Raw genomic sequence first — 25480 nt, forward strand, 5'->3', positions numbered from 1 at the left:
TGTACAACGTTTAAGACGATCTCATATATTTGGTTAATACTTACATAAATGTTCGTCGAGCTACACATGTACAAAAAGGTTGAGCTACGAATATGTTTCTCCTAACGGCCTGGGGATTACGTGATCTGATGATGGCTAGCTGTTTGAGCCGAAACTAGTTTGTCAAGGATTACATATTTTTTTTCGATCTGAACTAGCAAAGGATTCATTACAAGAATCCAGTAAGTTCTAACATTCACAGATCGCTTATCGCCAACCTGCCTCAGTGTATGTTTAAACAAATTCCTAGTAATATGTGTTATAAACGATGGCACGCTGTGCTATTCTGCTAGACTTATTCGTGTGCCAGTATCTGCTGAAAGCAGCTTATCCCGTCAATAGCCCTCGTCTCCGCAGACACGTCTCTCCGTGGAACTGTTACTCCACACAAGTCATCCAACCCCTTTCGATCAAGGTAAATACGGCGAGACAAGTTCTTTTGTATGGAGGATGAAGACGACTTCTTTAAAATGAATAGTAACTACTTAGAACTGCCTCGCTAATGAACGAGAGCGATGAGGCTTTTTAAAAGTCGTATAAACTGTAACGTCTCGTCGATCATTGGACACGAACGCTAAACTTGGTGGAGAAGAATGGGAACAGAACGGACTGTGGACTATTATAGAATATTTAACATTCATGTTTAGCAAGAAAGATTGAGTTTAACGTCCCGTCGATATGGAGGTCATTAGAGTCGGAACACGAGCTTGAATTATGTCAAGGATGGGGATGGAAATCGGCCGTGCCCTTTCCAAGGAACCATCCACGCCTTTGCATGTAGCGATTTAGGGAAATCACGCAAAACCTAAATTTGGATGGCCGGACCCAGGTTTGAACCATCGTCCTCCCGAATGCGACTCCAGTGTGCTAACTTTGTATTTATGGGAGCCTAGAAAAACGAAACCAGGATGACAGAAAAGGATGTTCAAAATGGGCGACTCTTACTTCACAGCGTCGACAACAAGTAAGGTGCGATAGCGAAAACCACGTACGTCTGACCCAGTGTTAGCGTGACGCCAGGAATCGAAGCAAAACCACACTGTTTCGCCGACCGAAGAGGGAATTACATCTCCCCTCTCTCTCTCCACACGCGCGCGCGCGCGCGCACACACACACACACACACACACACACACACACACACACACACACACAAACTGTCTGAAAGCTGCAAACCTTACACAGTTTCTCAGTACGTTGGCGTGCATATACGGCGTGCACGAGGACCTTTAGCTGATGGTGGAGGAACAATTCAAAGCACTGTTCTCAGTGTGTTCGAGCACAAATACCCGTAATAAAAGTTAATTTCCACCTCAAATAGTTGACAAACGTGAAGTTCTGTCGCTGCAGATCTGTAGTCGCAAGTGAAGAAAAAAATTACAAACTAATTTCTTCGATCTGTCACACTTTCTCTCAGTTTTACTTTTGCAAGGAAAACTATATGTACAGAGAGACTATTTTCCACTATTTTTAATCGAGGCAGCATACGACAAATTTGATCGCATCAGTTTGCTAATCTGTTATCGAGTTTTATGTTTTAATCAGAGAAATAAGATGAAAATACCAAAGTATTAGATAGTCATTACAACCGCTTTTAATCCGATCCGCAGAGCCGTATTTGCTCACTGTAAATAAAATACCTTACTACAGCAAGTGTGCCCTTGGTTGCGTCAATTCCAATATTCTGTGAAGATGAATCTAAAATAATATTTTTCCTTATTTTTTCCTGTGACTTTTCATCATTTCACTAAGTATTATGGTGTGACAGCAGCGACAACAAATGAATAAGCAGTGTTGACGGCTTTTCTGGCAACTTCTGGTAAACCTAGTGCGGGGAAGTCTGACAGACACCCTTCGGTTTGTAAAGTGCGTGCTATTGACTTTCCTTATCGTTCTACGGGAGAAATCTTGTAAGTACCTTATGATCTAATTATATGATCAGCTCAAATGGGAACCAACCACCGGATGTCTCAGATCACTGTTTGTCAGTCTCTTTGAGTACGCTTCTAGCCCTGTGTGGCCAATAAGAGAACGAAGAGTGACAGTTAGAAACACGAGGAAAAATACGCGGACAGGCCTTTAACGCGGCCAGTGGAATAATGAGGTACGATCAGTGATGCGGCACAGCTTCCTGTTTCGTTGTTATGGCATCCCTTTAAAGACATGTTCGCTGTTAATCGACCGTGACTGCCTGGAAAAATATTTTCATATTTTTGAGAGACCGCCTACCAGTCACAAATTTGTGTTCATTCACTTAAATTCTTTAATAAACCAACATGTTCCCAGGCAAAAACCTCATCTGCAGGACAGAGTAGCAATACAAAAACACACAGGCATTAAAGCTGTTCTATGGAGTCTTGTCATGTGGTCATTCTGCGGAGGAAGGTAAGTACAATCTAATATTAGGGCATATTAACTTCGTTTGTTAGTATGCTGTTCACACAAAAAATGTCGGTAAACAATGAACAATGTGACTATTTTTATTAAATATGTGAACAGCAGACTAACAAAGAAATATTCCGCATAGTAGGTTATCCTTCTCTTTCTCCGTACGATGGCCACTGCACATGGCAACGTTAGTATCTCTGCATACTTACGTTAAAAATTTTGGTGTTAACATTGTAGCCAGAAGATGAGGTTTGTGCCTCGAAACGTGCCGCTTTGTTAAATAATTCAAGTAAATCAACGAAAATTTGTGACTGGCAGCGGTCTCTGAAAAACCTTTTCATGGCACCATCCATACAGCAATCTCCTCACACGAACAACACGGGGGTGTGTAAGGCCCGTCTACCTCCCCTACTATTTCATTGCTCTTTTACATGAATATAGGTGATCAATACTTGGTGTACCCTGGCTGGTTAAAAAAAATTGGTCAACGGACATTAACAAGCCTCAAAATCCTAACTTCGCTCACATACATAAGAGTTCTACTCACTTTTTAACTCTGATGCAACTATCAGTAAAATCTTTTACCTTTAATCTGCGATCGCGAGAAGCGAAGGCACTCGGGATCTGCCCTGTAAGCATGCTCCGGCTCGACTGAAAACATTCCACAAGAACACAAAAGTAATTCACTTTTTACTCGCGAAGTGCAGAGCACGAACTCCCTGCAGCCTTGCTCAGAGTCGACTGACTCACTCCTTCGCGCCAAAGATCTCCAGGCGTCACTCTCTCCCTCCTAGAACTACGAGGAGGCATCCCCATCAGCGATGCTGCTGCGCTGTAGCAGATGAGCGTAACGGCAGATTCGATCCTTTCAGTATAGTAGGGACGGCGGTTATCGCTTAAGCGACCGGTTATCGGTTACATCGGTTTTTATCAACGCCAGTTTAACTGGACAATTAAAACAGTTCAAATGACCAGTTTCTGAAATAACGGATTTTCGGTTTTTTTATTCCTATTTGTTTCCGTAATGAACGCAGAAATCGAACAAAGACTAAAAAATTTTGACTCTCTCAGTTTCAAGAGACACAGAATCAAAATATTAAGTTACATAGTCAAATAAAAGATAACTTAGTCTGTGCACCATTCGCTACTTTTCTGGAATAGTGACAAGTCGTTGAGTACTATAAAAAATCACCAGTGTTCTCCTACTGATTCGCATTTTTTTAAACTCTGCTCAGAAATCGTGTTGTAATAGGGAATCATGCCACTGTTTGGTCATTACGAATGCCTCTGAGCACTATGCGACTTAACATCTGTGGTCATCAGTCCCCTAGAACTTAGAACTACTTAAACCTAACTAACCTAAGGACAGCACACACATCCATGCCCGAGGCAGGATTCGAACCTGCGACCGTAGCGGTCACGTGGTTCCAGATTGCAGCGCCTAGAACCGCACGGCCACACCGGCCGGCGGTCATTACGAGTAGTTAGTACTAAAGGGCGAAAACTGAGGTTCAAGAACTGTGTTTTTCGTGTTAATTTGTCAGTTTTAAAGGGCTAAAAGCAGATAAAGGCGTGCAGTGTAGACGCAGGCAGCAGATCAGCTGCTTTCTATTCCTATTGTAAACTATGAATGTAGTTAAATTTTAAAATTTGTGGTAAAATTATATGGGACCATACTGCTGAGGTCATCGGTCCCTAAGCCTACACACTACTTAATCGAACGCAAACTAACTTACGTCATGGGCAACATACGCACCCATGCCTGAGGAAGGATTCGAACCTCCGACGGGGGGAGCCGCACGAACCGTGAGAAAGCGCCCTAGGCGGTTCGGCTACCCCGCGCCGCTATGTACTTTTAAGTTTTCTTCTTATATTATGTCGATAATTTGTTGTGGTTCCTCTCGTTTTTCATCTTTTAAAGCAAATGGAGCATACTTCTTCACTGATACCGTACTTCGTAAAATACTTGCAGACTAGGGATGGTGCCATTCTGTAATACAACTGATGTCCGACGACGACAGCGAGAAACTACCATATAGACGAGATTAGGCAAGTCTTGCACACTGCATGTACACGCAGACGGTCGAATAGGCCACGCCACGTGGTAACAGTAACAAAATTGTCTCAGCAATGCTGTGCTACTTCTTATGCCATGTACTTGTTGTTCGTTTGTCGGCATTGTTATGAAAACAGCAGTGGTCTCTTTCCCCCATAATCTGCAATAACGCAATATTTCAAAGCAACGCAAATTTTACGAATAAATTTACTCGTTATTTAAGAAAGTTCATTTAAAAACAAACATTTTAGCACTGCCGCAATGGCTAATTGATATTTCGGGTTTTTTACCCTGGTCTTTGCAAAAAATAAAAACAACTGTTATAGCCGAGAGTAACAAATACCGAAAAATACTGCTTACTTAGGACTAAAACACTGGTACCAGTTTTAACTGGTCGGGTTTTCCCATCTCTACATTATAGGATCGACATCTGCACCCTTACAGGCGAAATCCTAAGATGGGACACAGAGTATTCCTCTCGAATGACATCCTAATTGTTCACAAGCCAACTGTTCCCTGCCCATTGGCGTATTACCTTCAACGGACAAATACGGAACCTGATCTGCTACTATATACTGGACACCCCTGATGCCCCTGACGATGGACTACTGGTGACTATATTTTCTTCGACATCCACGATTGCAGTCGTCTGCCTTCGGACAGAATGGCACCGCACTGGCTTGTGTTAACTACCTCCGCTACGTAAGGAGATGGAGCAGTTACGCAGTAGAGTTTGGCGTCGGGTGGGCAGTGCGTGTCAGTGACCGAGAAGAGAGCCAGGGGTCGGGGTGGGGGTGAGTGGGGGCTCCCCCGGAGCGAGCAACAGCCGCCCCCGCGGCCGCGCCCGCGCCCGGTCCGCACGCCGGTAACCCAGTTCCGCCCCCGCCGCACGCGCGACCATTAGCGAGGTCAAGGCCTGGCCTGGCAGATATCGAGCGGCTCCGGCCGGCGCTCCGCCCCGGGTGCAGCTCGCGGCCGCGGCCGGGCATCGCGCCAGTCGCGGGACGCCGGCGCGTGCAGCTTCCGGACTCCGGGATCCCTCATAAAGCCTCTCACACTAGTCAGGCCGACTGCCGCCGGAGCGACGTGCGCACGTGCTCAGCTGTTATCCGGACAAATGTAGTCCGCCTTCGGACAGCATACGGCAGCAGGAAGTGTATTGCCACTGGGAGACCGTTTCGCCGCTGTATATGAAGAGAGTTAACGGATGCGGCAAGCGTATGTGACTGGAGGAACGATTGTTTTACAGTTGTGAACTCTCGCCCATCTGAAACGTCAGCAAGCCCAAGCGAAGTGTGTGTCTGAGGTTGAGAGTAGCAACTTACAGTGCTATGACAGCAACTCAATCTAGTCATTCCACTCTAAGTTTTGTTCATATTAACATCACCGTATTCACCGGGTGATCAAAAAGTCAGTACAAATTTGAAAACGTTATAAACCACAGAATAATGTAGATAGAGAGGTAAAAATTGACACATGCTTGGAATGACATGGGGTTTTATTAGAACCACCCCATATTGCTAGACGCGTGAAAGATATCTTGCGCGCGTCGTTTGGTGATGATCGTGTGCTCAGCCGCCACTTTCCTCATGCTTGGCCTCCCAGGTCCCCAGACCTCAGTCCGTGCAATATTGGCTTTGGGGTTACCTGAAGTCGCAAGTGTATCGTGATCGACCGACATCTCTAGTGATGCTGAAAGACAACATCCGACGCCTATGCCTAACCATAACTCCGGACATGCTTTACAGTGCTGTTCACAACATTATTCCTCGACTACAGCTATTGTTGAGGAATGATGGTGGACATATCGAGCATTTCCTTTAAAGAACATCATCGTTGCTTTTCTTACTTTGTTATGCTAATTATTGCTATTCTGATCAGATGAAGCCATCTGTCGGACAGTTTTTGAACTTTTGCATTTTTTTGGTTCTAATAAAACCCCATGTCATTCCAAGCATGAGCGTCAATTTGTATCTCTCTATCTACATTATTCCGTGATTTATTCAGTTTTCAAATTTATACTGACTTTTTGATCACCCGGTACTAGCTGCTGCTATTTTGTCGAACTTCATCGTTTTACTGACGATTTTTGAGTAATTGCCAAAGTTATATTTAACACTTGTGTAAAGTGGTATGTATTCGACCGTCAAAAATAATTGTTGTGCAAATATGTTGCGCCTACATTGCTTATTTAAGAAACGTGTGTTTCATGTAAACTATGTAGCTTTACATTTGTTGCTGTATGTTCATCAGGTTGTCTGAAGATGGGCAGCGCCCGAAATGCCTAATGAGGAATAAAATAAATCGGTGTAAAAACATTTAGTACCTGTTTCTCCGCGATCATCCAGCTTTTCTTTAAATTCCTTGTAATTTTTGTGACGCCAACGGCCTTGGCGCAGTGGTAGCACCGGTTCCCGTTAGATCACCGAAGTTAAGCGCTGTCGGGCAGGGCTAGGACTTGGATGGGTGACCATCCGGTCTGCCGAGTGTTGTTGGCAAGCGGAGTGCACTCATCCCTTGTGAGGCAAACTGAGGAGCCACTTGATTGAGAAGTAGCGGCTCCGCCCTCGGAAACTGACATACGGCCGGGAGAGAGGTGTGTTGACCACATGCCCCTCCATATCCGCATCCAGTGACGCCTGTGGTTGAGGATGACATGGCGGCCGGTCGGTACCTTTGGGCTTTCATGGCCTGTGCGGGAGGACTTTAGGTTTTTTTAAATAATTTTTGTAATAATAATGGTCGCACACCTCTGCCAAGACTTTCAGTCAAATTTAAGATGCTGAGAGTAGCATCACAACCAGTATTAAGTTACTTCGCACAGAACGAACGACAATAAAATATGTAAGGCGCAAAAACACCTAGAGAATATGGACGACAATGAAAAAATAAGCATTTCGCATAAAAAATTTCTTTATTCAATACATATGTAACATTTCTATAGATTGGCGGCCGAACCGGGATGGGGCCTACCGGCCAACGATGCCACATACTCATTTCATTTCATTTCATTTCATTTCTATAGACTTGCAGCCAAATATGATCACTTCAGTGCGGATTCACATCAGGTTTCGTTTCCCCTCGCAGGAACGCAGGTCAAGTTGTGAGCGAGGGGTACTTGGATAGGGACGTCGCATTGGCATGCGACGAGATGGAAATGCGGGCTACAGGAAAGCGTGTCCAGAGGGCCGAGGCGGTTAAGGCAAGCGCTCTAAAGAAGCGGAGCATCTGGGTTTGAATCCTGGCCCGTCACAAATTTTCAACTCACGTCACTTATTAATTTCAATGCCCTAACGGGGCCGCCCAAGCAAAAATTTCCCTGAATACTGATAAAATTTTTCATATTGCTCTTCTGAACTACAATTTTGTCTACGTTACATTTCGTGCAAGCAAAATAATAACAACCGTTTCAGTTCTCGAGGTAGACAATGTTTTTCAATTTTAGAGGCACAAAGCTTACCATCGCTTGCAGACTGTTCTGCGTGCCATTGGCATGAACCGCAGATAAACTGAACATAAAACAAATTTTTGAGACGGTAATGGGACAGTTGGAATCAGCAACTCACTCGAGTGGTCAGACAACCTACATAAAGGACGAAAATTTATTTCACTTGTCAAAATTAAATCTTAATTGAAAAAAGCAACTTTAACCAGTACGAATCTCCAAGTTTGCCGAAATAACGGCAGTCGGCGTCGGCATTTGTTAATCGATGCGATTGTATTCCACAAGCCACAGATTAAGTATCTGACAGAGAACAACTGACGCACGCGGATCCTACGACCCTCTTGCTGATGCAATCGCAGATGCTCCATGGACAAGTCCCAGTTTCACGAACTTTTTCATCCTGATGCTGAAGCTACACAGGGTGATTCAGCTGTCCCTACGCAATCTGCAACGACTTCAAATACGACGTGCAAGATTCTCATATTCTCTCGCTCACCATGCGCGAACTATTAGTAGTATACACAAAATTAACAGGGCATTTTTGTTGGAAATTTAATGTGGTTAAATTTTGTACTGGCATACGTTTTTGTTAGAGGCCATAGTTTTGAAAAAAAAAAGTACAAAAGTTACCTTCAAACGCCTTCTTCTTCAATAACCCGAAAACCGTGGCCTCCAGTGAAAACATATCCGAGTAGTAAATATAACTACATTAAATTTCCTAAAAAAAAAGTACTGTTCATCTTTTCTGTAGGATTAATAGTTTGTGCGCAGCGAGCGAAAGAATATGAAAATTCCGCGTATAGTTTTTTAATGCATTGCAACTTGCACAAAATCCATCAGGAGTGTCAGCTGAGTCACCCTGTATTTGGGTGAATGGATACTAACATACTGATAGGGCTGGAAAGGCTGAAATAGGAAAAGAAGGGAAGAAGGATGCGAGACCTAATCAAAAGGTCTAAGAGTGAAATGGAATACGCACACAGTGTTGGTATCAGGAAAGTAGCGGAGCTCTACTAAAAGGCAACACTGGATTTTATCTGTGTGAACAAAGAAGCAAGCAATTTCTCAGGTTGAGAATGGAGTAGCTACTATCACATTAAAGACTTGCAAGATGAAACACTGGAGACTACAGAATTCTACAGTACTGACTTATCAAATAGAACACCGATAATGACGAAAGACAAAGATGCTCAGATGTATTGGGACGGCCACTTGTATAAATCACCGTTAACATCTGACATACAAATGCTGTCTCCATAGACAGACGTATAGCAAAGGCGCTGTTTACCGGTACAGTATTCCATCATTCTTCAGGTTGCAACCGGGAAAACAACACTTTTTCAGATATTTCATCTACTTTGGACAGAAGTCCACAACGCAATATGACGAACAATTAATGACATTATTTTCATACAGTACAAGGCAATACGATATTGTCGGATATCAATGTAACCAAACAGACGAAAATACAATTGCGATATAAGCATAAAAATGAATTATTACATTTCGGGCCTCGGCCAAAGTTGGTTGTATAGTGGTCCCAATGTGAAACCATTGTCTTAAAAGTTGCAGTGCATCGCTTGGAGACAGGAAAACAAAAGTGATACAAAATGCTTCTTGATGTTAGAATATTTATGTCAATGATTGCATATTAGAGAAACAAACAATGAAACAAAAATAGTACTGCTTGTTAACACAAAATAACCAGTGGCAAGAAACCAGTGACACTTCGCATAACACTGAGTCTAGCAAAGAGATTCTTATTGCATGGAGTCCAAGCACTGAAATGAAATTACATACTATTTCACTGTAACGACTGTATAGTACTTCTGTTAATAAGACGTCAGGGAGTGCTCTCACTTACCAATCGTTAGGTTGTCAAGGGAGCTTATGTAAAGTGAAAGAAAAGACAGTTTTGGTGGCACCTTTTGATTTTGCCCAGGTATGTATACATCTTCAAGTTATTTAATTTCCATTCAATTTGTCATTACTTTCGCAGAGTTATCTTTCAGTTTATCAAAATACGAATACATTTCAGCTTGTTATTGGTTATCGCAGTAACACTCTCATTGTAGCTCCTAAACTGAGACAAGTCAATTTATTTCGACATTGTAGCGCTTATCGACGATACATGACCTTTAATACTTCCTTCAGTTGAATTCAAAGTAATCTAAGATGCTTACGCTGTTGTTTTAGGCAGAAAATTTAATATTTATATGGTTATTTCAAATTGAAATCCATTAACTATACACACGTACTTAATTTCGTAAGTAAAATTCAGGCCACCAAATCACGTTTTTAAAGTATTCGTCACATGGTCACCTGACATATGAAAATCGTGGATTAGGACACTGCACACACAAAATCGATACAGTGATGCAAGACGTTTTAGGAATAAGTAGTAGACTTACATTACTAAAGTTTTAAATACTTAACAGAAATTAATAGTATCAATTACTACCAAAGGCCATACTGCGTACACAAAGAAACGTTCACAAGAACAAATTTTTAGATATTAAAGCTCAGGACGAAAACGGAAGGTGTCATCGAGAGTTTCGGAATTGCCCAACATAGATCGAAAATTTCAAACTTTTGGATTTTGGACCCATCAGAAGATCTTAAGAATAGTTTAGCACAACTGCTTAAGAGTGTGGAGTGCTTTTTTAAACCCCTACACTTCAAAAACAGGGAATTTTTTGTGTGAAGAACAATGCCGAGGGCTGCATTGAGACGTACGCGGATAATAAATCGATTACATGCATAATAAAATTCTAATCAGAATTCATTGGCCTTAGCTTTAGGCTTATTTGAATTTCCACACACCAACTATAATGCTAATAATTCCTCTGACATTTTTTAACAAAGCCATTCTCTCACCAACAAAACACGTGCTGTTTGGCGTGGTAATTATACTCCAAAATAAAAATCAATGCCTTCGTTAATGGGGGTAATGAAGTTGCCATAACAAAATATATGGCTCAATTACTGACTGATGTTAACGGTGGTTGATGTATATCTTCATCAGCATTGGATGTTGCCAAGGGAGTACAGTAACAAATCACTGCTCGCAGTTTAAAAGTGAGTACGCGCAAGGTTTGCAGCGTAACTCACTTCATATGGCGCGTAACCACCCATGTACCGCAGCGACAGGTAATATCCACCAAATAGCACCTTCTTTGGATTAAATTCATAATTACTGGCTAATACTATGTTCTGAATTCTTGTGTGTTACTATAAGCTATTCTTTTTTCTTTCTTGGGCTGTTCAGTGCGTCTGGGCAGTAGCTCATGATTCTCGGAACGAGTTGCGCAGCTGTATCGAATTGGGTACCATATTTTACAATACACGAAACTAAATAATTCACTTCTATTAACAGATCTTAATAAAGGCGGGATTAACCGTCTAACACGGAATAGTAATGAAATTTAATGTTTAATAAACTGCATAGTCCTAATTCACAGATTCTTCTAGTCTTTGACTTCAAAACAATAATACTATATAGATCCCCCACAGAAAAATTACACAACTTTTCATGTTCTTTTCCCAAATCAAACTGACTAGAATGTTATCAGTATGTCGCTGTGGAGCTCTGTAATAATTAAATAAAACAATAATAAAGAACTACTCTTTGAAGAGTGATGTTAGTGATTCATAAAATCTTTTAATCTGGTTGTTTTTTAACGATTCTTCCGTCTAATCAGTGGAAATGTTTGATGTGTCCCCCCCCCCCCCCCCGAGAAGTATTAACATCGCACTATCACACTTTTTTTTTACTCTAATATAGTTCTCGGTATCTTTCTTAGATCAAATTAGTTTAAAATGTATGGAAAAGACGTGATTTATTTTATGTGACACTCGACCGACAAAAGATAATTATGAAGATGTCAGGTGATACGGAATTGTAGAGCAGATAGTACGCTACAACTGCTTTCCGTTTCAACGTATGTGCTGGAAATGTAGGCGACTGTCTGATAGGCACATATAGGTTCTTCCACAGAGACCGCCCTTCACTACCGATCGCCAGCGTTGGAGCAGTCTTCGCATCCCTAGATGATGTATGGGATATTAATTTTGTTTTAGTAGTTACGCGGCAACGGCCTTGCCGCAGTGGATACACCGGTTCCCGTCAGATCACCGAAGTTAGGCGCTGTTGGACGTGGCCGACAATTGGTTGGGTGACCATCCGGGCCGCCATGCGTTGTTGCCATTTTTCGGGTGCACTCAGCCTCATGATGACACTGAGGAGCTACTCGACCGAATAGTAGCGGCTCCGGTCAAAGAAAACCGTCATAATGACCGGGAGAGCGGTGTGCTAACCACACGCCCCTCCTATCCACATCCTCAGCTGAGGATGACACGGCGGTCGATGGTCCCGATGGGCCGCTTGTGGACTGAAGACAGAGTGATTTAGTAGTTACGCAGAAACACATTTTGTAGAATCTTCATTTGTTGTCACACCTACAACTCTCAAACATATGCTCATTCAAATTTAAAAATTAAAAACATCTACAGGATATATACTTTCTGAGCTTTAGTATTCGTAAAACCCCTGAAAATGCCACTAATTTTAACTGAACTTAAAGGAAGGCAGAATTAAACTTTAAAATCGGAAGTGTTTACATGTCTCTCATATCAAACGAATCTGTTAATCATGTTTATTTGCAAAATAAATTTATAATAGAGAAAAAATGGTTGAAAAGGCTCTGAGCACTATGGGACTTAACTTCTGAGGTCATCAGTCCCATAGGACTTAGAACTACTTAAACCTAACTAACCTAAGGACATCACACACATCCATGCCCGAGGCAGGATTCGAACTTGCGACCGTAGCGGTCGCGCGGTTCCAGACTGTAGCGCCTAGAAACGCTCAGACACCCAGACCGGCTATAATAGAGCAGTTTTGAGTAAATATCAATAATCAGCTTCGTGATGGATCGTGCGACAGAGAACAGTCTGGGGATTCCATTTTGGCACACTCTCCAAAAAATGGCTCTGAGCACTATGGGACTCAACTGCTGTGGTCATAAGTCCCCTAGAACTTAGAACTACTTAAACCTAAGGACAGCACACAACACCCAGCCATCACGAGGCAGAGAAAATCCCTGACCCCGCCGGGAATCGAACCCGGGAACCCGGGCGCGGGAAGCGAGAACGCTACCGCACGACCACGAGATGCGGGCGGCACACTCTGCAAAGGACCGCATCTCTTTTGATATGAGACAGCACCAGAGCATTTCAGAGCCATAGGAAGCGGCATATTTTACTGCAAACAGAATCACAACCAAACAAATCTAAATAACATGTCTATTACTAAAGCCTCAGTGTTTCCGATCACGCTCTGAAACGAAATGATAATCTGCTGCATACTAGAGTTCAGATAATCAGGCCTACAAATTTATGAGAATTCAGCAATGCGCGTAAGGTCAGTACAGCAAATTCCAAGAGGAGGAGAAAAGCAAGTGCTCGTCTCTCCTGCCTTCTCCTCACCATCATTGCAAACGACTGTGGCCAACATAAGGAACCTACCATGGTGTAATATGTTGCAGGTCAGGTTGACACGCTCCCACAGACTAATATATTAATAGGCATGAGAGGCAGTGTTCGCTTCACTAATTACTTCTCCTTGCTTCTGATTTTCTCTTACTGACACAAGAAGCTGTGTAAAATTACCAAATGAAGCCATGTTACCAAGACACTTACGTCTAAAGTTGACGTATCTCCTCACCTGCCGTTAATAAGCAGCCTCTCTCTCACCAGCAGCATCAAACTCGCGCATAATATGGACTATTTCGTCCGCTGTCACTTCAGACTATCACATGGCTAGCATCTGAAGAATATCTCGACATTATGAGATCTCTCGCGTTTCTCTTACCTAACGTTAAATTCATACCGCCATTTAAAGCAGTGTAAAGTGTATATTTAGTCGGCAGAAAGTTAAAAATATTGCTTAGACAGCAACAGTATTTAGGAGCCTGTGTACACCTACACCTATTGTGAGACCAAAGTCGACAAGTTTCAGCACTGCATCTGTTAAATTGTGTTTTGAACAGCACTCAAAAGTATTCCCTACGACTGAGAGCGAGTGCTTCGAAGACTGATGGAAAGTAAGACTGTGGAGCGGCTATATTACATGACCTTATCCTACACACAGATCTGCTGCCGAATAATGGCGGCTTATCAGACTTCACCCACAGGCTATTCTGGTATCTGGAAAGTGACTGATGTCAAACATCTGTAAACATGTATGTAATCTAGTTGGTATCGAACAGATACGATCTTCGTTATGGCCGTCATACTCATGAATCAATTAATGGAACAGGAATTGCTCGTTTGTGCAACTTCAATTAATATCAGATTCAAAATATTCACATTTAATACTATGAATTGTTTTGTTCAGCAAACGATGACATGAAGTAATAACAAGTGCGCCTGAAACGTTTCGCTTCAGATAAAGAGCCGTGGCGACCAATGTGGCCTAGTTTTAATTGAAAATAAATGTTTCTTTATAGTAACAGTGTGAGAATATGTCGCTCTGAAGTTATGAGAGCAGAAAATCAACAGATCTCATCAAATAGTAGCAACAGACTGTGGGTTTTGGTTTAGACACAAATTCGTTATTAGTTGGAAAAATGAAAACGATGACATCGGTTATTCCGAACAGGAGGCACTGAAAGGAACGGCAATCCGCTCAAGTCCTCAATTTACGAGACGTTTTTCCTTAGAGCTGCGGTTATCATGCCTACCATAAAAACGTTTTCGGATCCCGCTAATGAAGGTTCCTCTTATTCCATCGCTGTTAAGTCACACAACGGAGTACACGACAGAACATTATAAAAAATACATCACACAATGGTCAGTGGCAAGTCACTCTAGGGAAATAAAGTACGCACCACGAATCAGAATGGTACGGAAATCGGTAGATGTGACGCACAAGTAAAGACAAACTATAATTTCAGAAAAGAACTGGATGATTCATTCAAGAGAAGAACTTTTCAAATCCAGGAACTCAGTAGCGTCTTGGCCCACCTTGGCATTGATGGTCAGAGTTCTTAGATGTCCTACTACGGATATCGTACCAGAATCTGTCCACAAGAATCCCCAAACAGGATAACTAACAACGATAGCTTCCATCTAAAACATGTAACAACAAATAGGCAAGAAAAGCAATAATGAGAATCTCTTCTGATGCAATAGGCAACGACAGTATCGGTATAACCATGATTAAGAATGTTGCCGATATCTTAGTACCTGTCTTAACTGACATATTTAATTTTTCCCTCGTGAACGGAATATACCCCACTGCATGGAAAAGAAGCATAATTCGACCCATCCCTAAGATCGAAAACCCGCAACTGCCTAGTGATTACCGACCAATTAGCATACTGCCTGCTGTTTCCAAAGCACTCGAATATATTGTTCATGACCAAATCACTGAACACTTGCATGAATTCAGCCTATATGACAAATTTCAATCCGGTTTCCGTAAACATCACAGCACAAACACTGCTCTAATTAAAGTAACAGATGACCTGAAATGTGCCATCGACAATCGAAAGGCAACAATATTGACGCTACTGGACTTCAGCAAAGCTTTTGACACTTAACTTTTGACATATTGCTCAGAAAAATGCAACAGCTTAATTTCTCTGATAGTGCAATGAGATGGTTTGAAAGCTACTTAAAAGACAAACAGCAATGTGTTGTCTGCGTAAATGAAAAATCTTCCTGGAAACATGTTTCCTCGGGAGTGCCACAAGGATCAGTCTTAGGACCACTTTTGTTTTCTTTATATGTCAACGATATTTCGTCGGTTCTGTCCTCCTATAAATATCATTTCTATGTCGACGACCTCCAGCTCTACCTAAGCGTCAGACCTGAAGACGTAAACACTGCAATCGCTCAGATGAATGATGATCTGTCTTCGGTAGTGACATGGGCGAAAAGCCTGGGGCTTAAACTAAATGCAAAAAAGACGCAAGTAATCTTAATAGCCCATCAGAAATTAATAAGTTCAGATTTCCGCGAACGGCTACCTCCTATTCTGCTCGACGGTACTCCAATACCATATCAGAAAACAGTGAAGAACTTGGGTGTAACTTTGGATGAGCATCTCAACTGGGCGGAGAATACAGTCGCAGTGTGCCGAAAGACGTCTGCTTGTCTCTATGCTCTCAAAAAGTTTCGGAACATATTTCCACAGGACTTGAAACGCCAGCTCGTGCAAGCACTCGTTCTACCGAACCTCCACTATTGTGATGTGATTCAACAAGGCACGAGTAGTGAAAACAAAAGACGGCTAGAGCTAACCATGAATGCCCGTGTCCGTTACACCTGCAACATTCGCCGATATGATCATGTTACTGCTTCATACTCCGAGCTAAAGTGGCTGCGGGAGGACAAATTGCGTGACTACCACACTGTATGTCTACTTCACAGACTCCTCGTCGCGCAAGCACCCCAGTACCTTGCTTCAGAGATTAAAAACCTGTCATGCCATCATAATAGAAACACGAGGGCACTCTTATTTGGATCCTAACTGTGCCCACTCACAAAACAAAAACTTTTGCAAACTCCTTCTCAGTTGCCGCTGTCCGCCTCTGGAACAAACTACCCCTTACCTTGCGCAAAATTCAATCTCCTGCTGCTTTTAAGAAGAAGTTGAAGCATTTCCTACTATCATCCTCATAAAGTTCTCCACAAAAGTAATGTACCAGGCCAATCCTCTCATCTGTCAAATAGCAAAGCTAGCGTCTCCTATCTTGCTCCTGAGATGCCTTCCCCTTCATCTATCTCTATTAGCCAGGGAATCTTCTTTTCCTTTATATTTCCTTAATTATGTTTCATCATGTCTATTCTTCTCCTCCCTTCACCATGAGTCTTCCTCATACTCCCTGCTGCCAGCACTCCTATCTAAAATTTGTCTCTTCAATAATTATAACAGTACTTATGATCTACGAATATAAACTCTATATGTATGTATTTTTCCAGGTGTACCTTTCTAATTGTTTATTTCACTTTTTGTACTAGATGTAGTTTAACATGCCTACTAAAACGTATGAATGTAAAACAAGTAGAATGCCTAGTTAGATGTAAGAGAGGGCCTGATGGCCCTAATCTTGCCAGGTTAAATAAATAAATAAATAAATAAATAATGGCCTGCCACATCGTTAAAATCCAGAGATAGTTGAAGCCCTGCACAAAATGCTAGAAACGTTCTCAATCGGAGAGACATCTGGCGAGTTTTGCAGCCACGAAGACAAGCAGCAGAGACTCTTGATCTGTGGTGGCAGGTATTATCTTGCTGAAATGTAAGCCCAGGATGACTTGATATGAAGGGCAACAAGACGAAGCGTAGAATGTCGTCGTCGTACCGCTGTGCTGTAAGGGTGTTGCGGATGGCAGTCAAAGGGGTCCTGTTGTGAAATGAACTGGAACCCTAGACCATCACTCTTGCTTGTCGGGCCGTACGGAGGGCAACAATCAGACTGGTATCCCACCGCTACCTGTGGAGTCTCGACGAAGCGTAGAATGTCGTCGTCGTACCGCTGTGCTGTATGGGTGTTGCGGATGGCAGTCAAAGGGGTCCTGTTGTGAAATGAACTGGAACCCTAGACCATCACTCTTGCTTGTCGGGCCGTACGGAGGGCAACAATCAGACTGGTATCCCACCGCTACCTGTGGAGTCTCGACGAAGCGTAGAATGTCGTCGTCGTACCGATGTGCTGTATGGGTGTTGCGGATGGCAGTCAAAGGGGTCCTGTTGTGAAATGAACTGGAACCCTAGACCATCACTCTTGCTTGTCGGGCCGTACGGAGGGCAACAATCAGACTGGTATCCCACCGCTACCTGTGGAGTCTCTGGACACGTCTTCGGCCTGGAATCTCATTCACTGGAGCAGAATTGTCATTAGTGAGGAGTGCAGGATACATGACTTTTTGTGTAATTTTCTAACAGAACTTTTTCAGTGAATGTGTGCGTGACGTCATTTACGACTACCTTGGGGTTTTGAAGTTTGTTGTTTTCATCAATCTCATACTTTCTATACCTTCATATAGGGCTGTAATTTTACAGATCTTCTCTGAAAGTCCAAAACTAATGGTTGTTTTTGATACTTCAAGCTTCTAATACCATCATTGTACCCGTTCTTAGATTTTCTGCTACTCATCCGAAGCTTCCGTCACATCTTGCATAAAAACAAGTACCTACCTGAAGCAAAGAAACTTGTCTCTATTTCTTGTTAAAATTCGTCTACAGTTACTTCGTTTTGTGATCCCTGTGTAAGATCTGCTTCAAAATGGTTCAAATGGCTCTGAGCACAATGGGACTTAACATCTGAGGTCATCAGTCCCCTAGAACTTAGAACTACTTAAACCTAACTAACCTAAGGACAGCACACACATCCATGCCCGAGGCAGGATTCGAACCTGCGAACGTAGCGGATCTGCTTCCCAATACATGTTTACGAACGTAAACTGTTCAGTAGCACAACGTGTTATTGTTTACTTCAATACAAATCAGTAGACTAGTCAACGTCAGTTTTCGTTTCCTGTGTCAGAGATATATCGTGAGTGTTACATGTGTTGCTTCTGACTGCCACCCTTTCGCATAAAAATTACAGGAAAATCGTACGTTTTGTAACGCTATTATCATGGCTTACAATATGTAGAAAAACTTGGGAACTTTTAAAAGTCCTACACGGACCATAAAGCTGTGATACGACACCAGAGCATAGAAGAATGTCAAAAACATGTGTCGAAAACAAATGTAACTACATACATTCAGCTACGACAGAAGAGCATTTAAACCATTACACAAACTGTTTTTCCTATTTTCTTTCTCATTCACAATTTTGTTCAAATCAATGATTTTATACACAACAATGTCGTGTTTTATTTTCTTCTTCGCAGTCGGCTTTCACAGAAAACATGAAAGTTGTATTTAAGGCTTATAGGTCTTTAATTAGAAAACTACAACAGAATCTGAATTTGGCAGTGAGAATAACGTCAGAGGGAAGGTGAAGAAGAGATGGACACAGATAGGGGGGGGGGGGAGGAGGTGATGAAGAGAGAGGGGGAGGAAGGAAGAAAAGATCGACAAAGAGATGGGGAGGAAGAGACTGACAGAGAAAGGGGGGGGAAGGGAGAGAAGATTAGGGTATATATCCAAGTCCCATACATATTTAACAACTTGAAATCTTTGCCGGATTCGCTGGAGTATTATATGTACATAAATCAGGCTCAAAGACACTTTTTAAACGAAAGTGCAAAAAGAAAAAATTAATACCATAATCCCGATATCCTACGTTCAGAAAAACGAAACGTGCATAAAAATGATTACAATAGCAGTAGCGCGGTCGCGTTCGAATATAAATTGCGGAATTACACGCCCTAACTCTCATAAACCGAAAGCCAATCCATACCGACCACTTGAACACCTGTACTACGCACCGGTTACCTTCCATAAGTTAACCAAATAATAATTAGCATAAGTGTACACTGTATTAATGTCTGATTATAATAAAATACGATTTCAAAATGTTGTCATACTGTTTCCAGGTGTCTTATATTAGTGGCCGCACATATTATTGCTATTCGTGCAGATCAATTAAAAAAAGACCTTTTGGAATAACTTGCATTAATTATTAATTCTTCCGTTTTAAAGATAAAAATATACCAATTAACGATCTACCCTGCTGGAAACCCGAGAGTTTTTCATCACGAAAATCAGTGCTTCTCGCTCAATTCAATAATATGCTGCTGTTATAAATGGTTCAAATGGCTCTGAGCACTATGGGACTTAACATCTATGGTCATCAGTCCCCTAGAACTTAGAACTACTTAAACCTAACTAACCTAAGGACATCACACAACACCCAGTCATCACGAGGCAGAGAAAATCCCTGACCCCGCCGGGAATCGTACCCGGGAACCCGGGCGTGGGAAGCGAGAACGCTACCGCACGACCACGAGCTGCGGACTGTTGCTGTTATATTCAGTGCACTCGTACAGCGTGCGAATCCGAAACATTATTTTGTGCCACAGACCCAGCGTTCATTGATAAATTCATTTATATATCTCGATACTCGTGAAATAACTAAGAGCCACAAATGTCATAATAAACGCAACAACATTATTGCAACAAAATGAGCTGCACTTACAAAGTTTAAAGTGCATCTCCATTACATATTTTCAAGTTTTAACGATAAGAGCTACACTCCTGGAAATGGAAAAAAAAAAACACATTGACACCGGTGTGTCAGACCCACCTTACTTGCTCCGGACACTGCGAGATGGCTGTACAAGCAATGATCACACGCACGGCACAGCGGACACACCAGGAACCGCGGTGTTGGCCGTCGAATGGCGCTAGCTGCGCAGCATTTGTGCACCGCCGCCGTCAGTGTCAGCCAGTTTGCCGTGGCATACGGAGCTCCATCGCAGTCTTTAACACTGGTAGCATGCCGCGACAGCGTGGACGTGAACCGTATGTGCAGTTGACGGACTTTGAGCGAGGGCGTATAGTGGGCATGCGGGAGGCCGGGTGGACGTACCGCCAAATTGCTCAACACGTGGGGCGTGAGGTCTCCACAGTACATCGATGTTGTCGCCAGTGGTCGGCGGAAGGTGCACGTGCCCGTCGACCTGGGACCGGACCGCAGCGACGCACGGATGCACGCCAAGACCGTAGGATCCTACGCAGTGCCGTAAGGGACCGCACCGCCACTTCCCAGCAAATTAGGGACACTGTTGCTCCAGGGGTATCGGCGAGGACCATTCGCAACCGTCTCCACGAAGCTGGGCTACGGTCCCGCACACCGTTAGGCCGTCTTCCGCTCACGCCCCAACATCGTGCAGCCCGCCTCCAGTGGTGTCGCGACAGGCGTGAATGGGGGGACGAATGGAGACGTGTCGTCTTCAGCGATGAGAGTCGCTTCTGCCTTGGTGCCAATGATGGTCGTATGCGTGTTTGGCGCCGTGCAGGTGAGCGCCACAATCAGGACTGCATACGACCGAGGCACACAGGGCCAACACCCGGCATCATGGTGTGGGGAGCGATCTCCTACACTGGCCGTACACCACTGGTGATCGTCGAGGGGACACTGAACAGTGCACGGTACATCCAAACCGTCATCGAACTCATCGTTCTACCATTCCTAGACCGGCAAGGGAACTTGCTGTTCCAACAGGACAATGCACGTCCGCATGTATCCCGTGCCACCCAACGTGCTCTAGAAGGTGTAAGTCAACTACCCTGGCCAGCAAGATCTCCGGATCTGTCCCCCATTGAGCATGTTTGGGACTGGATGAAGCGTCGTCTCACGCGGTCTGCACGTCCAGCACGAACGCTGGTCCAACTGAGGCGCCAGGTGGAAATGGCATGGCAAGCCGTTCCATAGGACTACATCCAGCATCTCTACGATCGTCTCCATGGGAGAATAGCAGCCTGCATTGCTGCGAAAGGTGGATATACACTGTACTAGTGCCGACGTTGTGCATGCTCTGTTGCCTGTGTCTATGTGCCTGTGGTTCTGTCAGTGTGATCATGTGATGTATCTGACCCCAGGAATGTGTCAATAAAGTTTCCCCTTCCTGGGACAATGAATTCACGGTGTTCTTATTTCAATTTCCAGGAGTGTATTTCCTCGTCGCCTTCACACTAGACGGAACGAGTACACATCGACAGTATACTGAAGTCACTTTTTTTGGAACCGATCGAATCCATGTTCCCAGACAGACTGTGACCATAATGGCAGTGTTATAGAGAATGACACAAAAAAGGTCGCCGCGCGGAATTGGCCGGGCGGTCTGAGGCGCGTCAGTCAGGGACTGTGCAGCTGGTGACGGCGGAGGTTCGAGTCCTCCCTCGGGCGTGGGTGTGTGTGTTTGTCTTTAGGATAATTTAGGTTAAGTAGTGTGTAAGCTTAGGGACTGATGACCTTAGCAGTTAAGTCCCATAAGATTTCACACACATTTGAACATTTTGAACAAAAAAGGTCAAAATTCTAAACGTCTTTTTCCAAAACTGTTTCACAGAGCAATATCGCAGCGTAATCCCTCCTTTAAATCGTCGCACGAACAATAAAATGACAGATATTGAAATAAGTGACCAACAGATACAAAAGCAACTAAAATCTCTCAATAGAAGAACAGTCAATTGGACCTGGTGGGATATCAACGCCATTGCGATATAACTTGTCCCTCTTCTAGCTGCAGTATACCGTAGGTCTTTTGAGTAGCGAAGTGTTCCTTAAGATTAGAAAAAAAGCACAGGTCATCCCAGTTTTCACGAAGAATCTTCTAACAGGCGTAGGGAAAAACGTCGGTTCCATAAACAATGATCGTCTGAAAGCCAGTTAGGTCCGTTCGTCCACGAGACCCAGAAAGTAGGTAGATGCCGTGTTCCTTGACTTCCGGAAGGTATTCGATACCGCTCCGCACTGTCGCCTAACGAACAAAATAGGAGCGTACGCAATATCAGACTAACTGTCTGATTGAAGAGTTTATAGCAAACAACACAAAATGTCGTTCAAAATGGTGAGAAGTTTTCAGACATAGAAGTAACTTCGGACGTGATTCAGGGCAGTGTTGTAGGATCATTACTTTTAACAACAAATGTACAGGGTGAGTCACCCAAAACTTGTGCCGCAAATATTGCGCAAATGGAAAGTGCTACTGATGTGTGGTTTTCGCGGAATGGACTGGTAGTCTGTGGCTCATGTTGTTAGAGAATAAACAGATTGTAATAATACTTCGAAAGAGTATTTTTTGTGCAAGTGTACACTTTTTAAACGAAACAATGCTTACTGATATTACAAAACTAAAAGTAGAGTAAATTAGAATATCAGTACTGTTTGTTGCAGGATTCTAGCGCGAGTCGTTTACGAGATATTGCATTTTGAAAAGTTCCACAACCGACCCTTCTACAATACCTGTAGTAGCACACACTAAAGAAAAGCACAAGTGCATACACTAGTTAGTACACTAGATAAGCGGATTCTGACCAGTAACATGACAAACACGCTTCCAGTCTGGTATATTACGACTCCTGCACACGTGCTAGTATTTCAGTGAAGATTCCCGGGCAGGCTGCAGTAAAACGTCGTTGCGTATCACCGGGTGTAGTTGATATTTCATTATAGACAGCGTATCCAGCTTTCCCCACAGGAAAGAAGTCTACATGTGTCAAATCTGGGGAACGGGCCGGCCAAGGTACAGAGTCTAACGATATGGAAACAATTTGTGAAGATATGCTGTAGTACTTCGTGCACTATGGGTTGGACACCCATCATATTGGTACCACAGGTTCCTTTAAGTGCGAACGTTTTAGGTTAGGAATTATCTTAAGTATTATTGGTATCACATGAAACAACACGTTTACTGTTATAAGTCAGCGTTTATTTATATCCACAGCGCGTTTCGAAGGTTTAAACTTCCATCATCTGGTGTTTTTACATGTTTTAATGGGACACATTTATGTATTGTGTTACGACTTCGGAGTAACTTACGGCACTGTCTTCAGTGGTCACGGGCTCCTTTCACCATCGTAATATATCACATATAAACTGTCATATTTTGTAAACAAAGATGGTCTTAAAAATCAGCGCACACTCCGCTGCAGAGTGAAAATCTCATTCTGGAAACATCCTCCAGTATGGCTAAGCCATGTCTCCGCAGTATCCTTTCTTCCAGGAGTGCTAGTTCTGCAAGGTTCGCAGGAGAGTTTCTGTGAAGTTTGGAAAGTAGGAGACAAGGTACTGGCGGAAGTAAAGCTGTGAGGACGGGGCGTGAGTCGTGCTTGGGCAGCTCAGTTGGTAGACCATTTGCCCGCGAAAGGCAAAGGTCCCGAGTTCGAGTCTCGGTCCGGCACACAGTTTTAATCTGCCAGGAAGTTTCATATCAGCGCAAACTCCGCTGCAGAGTGAAAATCTCATTCTAAAGATGGTCTTGTTCACAAAATGGTCTGTTGACAAAATATGTGATGCGTAACGACAGTGAAAGGAGCGCGTAACCACTGGAGACAGTACCACAAGTTACCCCAAAATCGTAACACAAAACACAAATATGTCACATTAAGACAAGTGAATACACGTGATGATGGAGGTTTAAACCTTCGAAACGAACTGTGGCTATAAACACTGACTTTTAACAGTAAATCATCCGATACCACAGGTTCCTCCAAATCTGCAGAGGTGCGTTTTCTAGCATCCGTAGAAGTCTGCTAGGATGTTGTGATAATTGTGCGCGTTCAGGGTTCCGTCTACGAAAAACGGGCCTATGAGCTGATGGTTCACTATTCCACACCACACGTTCACAATCCATGGGCGCTGAAGTTCCACCTGACGAAACCAGCGGGGATTGTCCAACAGACCAATAGTGCATGTTTCGGTGGTTTACCTGGCCATTACTGGTAAATGTGGCTTCATCACTAAACAACATACATGATACATCTGGAGTATCCTGTCTTAATGCCGAAGTACAGATGTCAACACGATTCTCATAATCGTTTCCATGCAGCTAGATTACGTAGGATACTTACTGAGCCGTGACTTCCTGCGATGCTCCTGGCAGGATAGCTCTCTGTCGAAGTTACGCGCTTTGCGGCGTCCTGGTTGGCTAGCGCCCTCTATTTAAGACGGCCGCGGCTCGCGAGCTTGAGGAGCCTCGGTCGGGGCAGTGACGGAGGGAGGACAGCGCACGGAACATCGCGAGTAGTCAGCCGGCGCTTGGTGTACTGCGAGGACGCACGGTGTTGACACTGCGGAGTCTGGGTCTGGCGGCGAGCGGAACTGGAGTGCGGAAACTATCGCCAGTCAACATAGGCTCTGCTTAAAAGTAGTGTCTATCTCGAATCCTGAGGAGAGCGCGGGAGTTTGCCCTGGCGTGCATGTTAACGGCGAGCTCCTGGACTAGCTTTAAATGGTGAGCCATTCTGTGGTGGAATTTTGGATGTCATTGCTCCGTGTAGCCGCTTTGATTTTTGCTAGTCGTTCCTTAAAGCACTTGGACGTGCGTCCGGGATACTTTGTATTGCAAGTCCATGCAACTGCGTTGTGCCCTGGTTTTGTAGCATTGCAAGTGTGGCCAATATTCGGCAATTCCTTTTATGGTTATTATTGTTAATATGTTAAGTGGTCAATTTTATGAATCAAAGTTTATTCTCTGTATAAAACTGCAGCCGTCAATTTAAACTGTAATTGCCAACTTCCTTTTTGTTGGCAACTATAATAGTAACAATTTTGCGCCGTCAAACGGTGCTTTGGTATTTAAGGTTATGTGCGGATTGTCTGGTCATTATCACCTTGAACTAGTTGTGATTTATAAATTTATCAAGTGAAATTTTACGTCATTGGAGATTGTGTAACGAACTATTGCTTTAATAACTGCGGTTGTCACACTATAACTTTTAACCCTGCCTAAAGAAAATATAATTTTATAGGAGATATGTACATGACATACTACTTTTAGTGAAAGGGGATACCAAAGACATCGCAGGCATTCTAAATTATTTCAATAATCTACATGAGAAAATCAAATTTACAGTGGGACATGAGCA

The 25480-nt window shown here is 43.2% G+C and overlaps 1 protein-coding gene and 1 pseudogene across 1 annotated transcript in view; one reads left to right on the forward strand and one right to left on the reverse strand.

The window, feature by feature from the left end:
* The window catches only part of LOC124789300 (calmodulin-binding transcription activator 1), a 1803646-nt gene that overhangs the window by 978044 nt on the left and 800122 nt on the right, over nt 1-25480 (reverse strand). The window lies entirely within an intron of this gene.
* LOC124790765 lies at nt 6862-6979 on the forward strand (annotated as a pseudogene).

This window comes from Schistocerca piceifrons, chromosome 3, assembly GCF_021461385.2.
Source record: "Schistocerca piceifrons isolate TAMUIC-IGC-003096 chromosome 3, iqSchPice1.1, whole genome shotgun sequence".
NCBI classification, from domain to species: Eukaryota; Metazoa; Arthropoda; class Insecta; order Orthoptera; family Acrididae; genus Schistocerca; species Schistocerca piceifrons.